Genomic DNA, 5,349 nt, shown 5'->3' with positions numbered 1-5,349 from the left:
GAAAAAAAGTTAATTTCTCTTCTTTACGGCTGCAGTGACGAGCTACGTTGCTCCGGACTAGCATGGCGAGCTAGCTCACTCCCGTCTTCATTCTCTGAACACTTTGTGAATGAAAATTTGCTTGAACCGGGCGGAAACACAAAAATTTATGTTGCACCTTTGTAATGAACGGCCGGGACCACGTTCAATTTGGTTTTTTTGAAACATTTATTTAGCGAACAATGCCCAAGTTTCTTTCAAGCAAGCGGATGTCCTGTTTTCTACATCGCCTCACATTTGTCTTTTTTTCCTCTCAGGGCCAAAACACAGCGTTCCTTCTCTTAAAGGTGACGTACACATTTCTCTCTACTTAAAGGCTCTCAGAACTGACATTCACAGTATGAATTAAATGAAACATCGGCAACCAACTTATCTTGAATTAATTAGCTGAACGGAAAAACTCATAAATAGAAATAACCCAGTGTGCTACACTGACGAGGTAACTCAAATAGTAAACAGAAAAGGCAAGCAGACAAGAAGCTATCTATTAAGCTAGCGCTACGCACAGACTGGCGGACTTACTTCTGAACTAAGAGATACAGGATATTCAGACAGACTAAAGACTCAGAAGCTAACGCTACATCCAGACAGGCTGACTAAATCCACTATACGGAGTTACGGGACATATGGACTGGCAAACTAAAAAAACGTCTCAAGGCTACATGAGACGGGCTTGAGCACTGACGCTAATGACTGATGCTAAGCTATGAGGCTAGCAAAAACCACACTGGGAGAACCAAACCTGACAGGAGCCGACTGAGTAGAGAGGGGAAGCAGGGAGGAGGATAGGTGGTGCAGAGGGGTTGGCGTTGCCGCGGCTGCGGTGGAGAGGCAGATGGAGACTGGGAGCAGACGCCAGNATTATAAATTATAAAGCCCCAAGGGAGCACACAAATGACCTTTCCAGTAAATCTTATGTTTTGAAATTCAAAGATCTTGTTGATTTTAAAATTGTAATAATGATGAGTAAGATATCCGAGGGGTCGTCACCAGAACCTTTATTAAATTTGTTTTCACTGATCACGGACAGGAACAGCAGAAGGAAAGGAGATTTTCGAGTGCCTTTATCAAGAACTGCACTAAAACAGAGGAGTTTTTCAGTACATGGAGTGAAGCTGTGGAATTAATGTAAAGAGGCAAATCCTATTGCTCAATTAAAATATAGATTTAAGAAAAGTGTGACCGAAAGATACAAAATCCAATAAGTTGGGGGGGAGGAGGAGATTTTTGTTCTGTAAATACTGACTGAAGACCCATCTGTTTGGTTTATGTCTTCTTTGTTATAGGGGCGCGCTCTATAAGACTCGTCTTCCTCGAGCTCCTATTCTGCCATGTTTTCTTGTTGTGATGTACAATACATCCTCATTCTATTTATTCATGTATTTGTCATTCAATTTCACTCAGTTTCTGAATTTGTTTGTTTAATTAAATTAAATCACTTTTCAATTTTTTTTTTACAACTCGAGTACTGATTATGAGTGTACGACATTCTCGTGTATAAAGGATTTGTGAGGAAACTGACCTCCCTGCTTTTGATGAACTTTCAACGCTGTAGACTCAAAACACACATACTCTAACAGATGAGGACTGAAATATTGTTTCGAGTTATTAGTGCTGTTGTGTGAAAGTATTTCATATTTGTAAAACGCCTTGTTAAGAATTGAATTTAATTAAAAGTAGTCCAGGCTAAAAATGCAACAACTCCATGTTAGAACAGTGGTGTAGGTAGAAGATGAATTATGTAAACATTACTTACTCAAAATAAAGTAATTAAAAACTAGTTAATCAATCATGAAAATTAAGCACCTTTATCTGGGTTTTGTAAGTAGATGTGACGGTATTTTGAGTAAAATTTACTATCAAAGACTTAGTACATTTTGCATTGAAAAGAACTTTAGGCTGTTTTCAGGTAAATGGCGCTCCACATGTTTTCAGTGTCCAACCTAATGTGCACAGTGGACTCTTTTTGGAGGATTTTCTCAGTGGAGTTCTTTCCAGTTTCTAATAGGGTTTCATTTCCAGGGTTGTGGTCGTTGTCAGTCAGTGAGGTTCCTAAGTCAGTCCGAACCTCAGTCAGTGTTCTCTCTGTAGGGTCTTGAGTCACTGTACAGTGTGTCTTATGGATCCAGTTGCTCATTCCTCCACCTCTTTGCAGCCTTTCTGCATCTGTGTTGCTCTTATCTTTCCTCACACTCCCTGCTGCTGCCTGCTGCAGAAACTAAGTGAAAGCTGTCTGTGTTGGTGGAGGAGAGACAAAAAGTTCCTTTCTCCTACATTTCTCTTCACCTAATTTACAAATCTCTCTAACCCTTTCTTATTCTCATCTTTTGAAACTTTCTTTAACCACCTTATCATTGTTTTCAACCAGTACCGTCCCCAAAAAGGCAGATTTACACTCTGTCCATCGATCTACAATTTTCTGCAACATTTCAGTGATTATTACACGTATTGTTCAGGGAGGGTGAATGGCGCAGTGCCCGAGTGAAGGACCCAATCAAGAAGCTTCTACACGGAGTCTATTACTCTGTGCGCTTGTCTGTTCACTCGTTTTAATTCACCACCTCAAATAACAGCCTAACTAAAATATCCCCCTTTTATGCTATTCCAATCCCCATGTACACAACTACTTGAGATCTGTGTTAGTGCAGGGATTCTCAGTACAGTCTATACTGTCCGATACGCTGACACATGCACAGTAAAATATCAATCAAGTAGGAAACCACCCCACATTTATGTGAAAAATAACAAACTTAACCCTGTGTCCTCATAAAGATTTTTATCTCTATGATTTTACCGGGGTTTATTTATTTATGATGATTATTATTATGATTGTTTTATTTTTATTTATTTATATATTTATTTTTCAATAGGTACTCGAGTCTTCACAAATTGTTTTTTTTAAAATTTTTTATAAACACTTAACCGCTCAACGGGAGTCTTCTATATTCATTGGGCCAATCCCCGGAATCCTTTTTTTTTTTTTTTCATTTCACTTTACATGTGACCATTTCAGTAAAAAATATCAAACAATTATTAATCATTCCCCAAAAGAAAACGACTATGCTTTTAGTGATCAGAGATTAATCTTATTCAGACAATTTCTTTTGGGATGTCCAATGTGCAGAAATTTCAAGTCCGCCAATCGACTCCGGCACTCCTCAATCGGACGTGGTCTCAGAGTCAACCAATCCGGGTCACGGCACCAAAATTGTTAGACCCGATTCTTTAGTTGGAAGCCCAAGAACAAGCCGGAGAAATCTTCAGTTCTCAGTTGTATCATTTATTTATTTCAGTCACAGGTAAAGTGAGGCAGCGCTGGAATTCAGAGGGACAGAGAGGAATCTCATGTCCAGCTGAACTGAGNGCAGGGCAGGGGCTGAGGCTGCAGGGACATGACAGTTTTGTTGTGTGTGCATGAATAAAACAGAAGAGAGTGATTGAGAGAAGCATGGGTGGTCATCAGTCCGAAGCAGGAGAGGCTCAGTGGCAAAATGTAGTGGCTAAAAATGCAGCTACTAAAACATCTGCCTCACAGCAACAAAAATCTAAACACAATTTGAATTAAAATCAGATGCCTCAGGGGTCAGGGTGAAACCTCACCCCTCGAGAAAAACAAATGCAAACGATCCAAACTCAGGCCCCTGTCGTGAATACTGTAGCATCAAAACACCGGCAGGGCAAGCAAAAGGTTGGTATGTATCACCGTTAACCTCTTCAATGTACGCTTGGACACGAGGAGAATGGTCACATCTGGGCAGCGTAGCATCAAAGTCAAACAGACGCCCTCGTTGGTGATCCAACGAGGGACCATGAGTGAGAGTGTAAACATTTGGATGGAGTGTGCCGAGGAGAAAAGCAGCCGGAGCAAGAGTGAAAAGAGTTGTGATTGGCTGGATGATGGGTGGAAGAGGGTGATTCCAAAGAAGCTGCATGAGACTGGGAGGTGAACAAGCGTGCTGAACAGCTGAATGTTCCTGATGTGATCACCCTGCAGCAGTAAAGGCAATGTGTTGGCTGATCAGAGCTGCAGAGATAGTAGTGAGAGATTACCTGCCAATGATGTGTTTAAAAGTAAACAGAGAAACCAAAGGTGAAGACGCAAAACAGACAAAACGAGAGAAAGTTGAAGAAGAGCTAGAAGCACAGACGAGGAGTTAATGATCATCGCTCTTATTCAGGAGCAGCTCAGAATGAGAGATGGAAGCAGAAGCTCCATCAGCGTCAGGAGGAGAGCTGGAAAAGGAGGAGAAGGGTGAGAGATCTGAATTTAGATCTGAGAGGGAAGAAGGATTCAGACTCAGAAGGTGAAAGCGTGAAAATGTTTTTGTGATTTTTTTTATGCAGAAAAGTGGTTCCATCACTTCTCCATTACTGAATCACATAGCCTTGTCAATAGTCCAAAAGAACTATGCATTCGTTGCTGGGTGAGATGTTTTTAGACTTTGAAGGTCTGAATAAACAGAGCTTGGCTGAGGGACTAGATTTAACTCTTTATGGAGAAATACTATATATGTGTGTGTGTGTGTGTGTGTGTGTGTGTGTGTGTGTGTGTGTGTGTGTGCTTGGGGTCTGAAAAACTAAAAATATGCCCATTTTACCAAATAATATTTTCCAGTCATTTCTGCAGCATGTAAATGAGCTGCACTACAAAGCACACGTGGGTCTGCTGGCTTTGGGTGTGTCCTCACGCTAAGTTTCACTTCTGTTTCCATGTTAGACTCTGAACTGTGTCGGCAGAGACGAGGCGCCATTCCTCCTTGAAGCAGCAGAGTGTCAAGACTTGTTCCTCGCAGCAGAGACTTTTCATTTATCTTTTTCATTAACACCCTCATCTAAACATGCCAATGCAGACACGGAAAAACAGGAGAAGACGTGATGAACATTATGTCAACGGTCGACACTTAAACCTGGATGATTTGAAACAGGAAGCTCGACATTTGGGAAACCGGTACCTTCAAATCAAAAACATCCCAGATTACCCCCAGCCAGAGTTCCATGTTTCTCATCTGAAACATGACACAGACCGAAAGGGGTTACGTGGCATCTGGACGGACAAAGGCTTCAGGGTTCCACACAACGGCTTCAGGGATCCACACGGAGGCATCCTGCAGTGGTGGAGTCTGGCTGTGGGTCCTGCCGAGGTGAAGGCAGCTGAGACGAGGCTCCTGCAGCAGAAATTCTCCGACCTTACGGATGACCAGGCCGCCATGCATCCCAGCTTCCTCTATAAGTTTACCACCTCTCCAGCCTTCTCAGAGAAGTCCAGGCTGGGCTCGTACCGCTTCACCTTCCCCCTGGAGGAGGTGCTGA

This window comes from Stegastes partitus, unplaced genomic scaffold (assembly GCF_000690725.1).
Source record: "Stegastes partitus isolate 25-593 unplaced genomic scaffold, Stegastes_partitus-1.0.2 Scaffold115, whole genome shotgun sequence".
Lineage (NCBI taxonomy): Eukaryota > Metazoa > Chordata > Actinopteri > Pomacentridae > Stegastes > Stegastes partitus.
The sequence above is the reverse complement of the archived record's forward strand: the minus strand, read 5'-3'. Positions refer to the sequence as shown.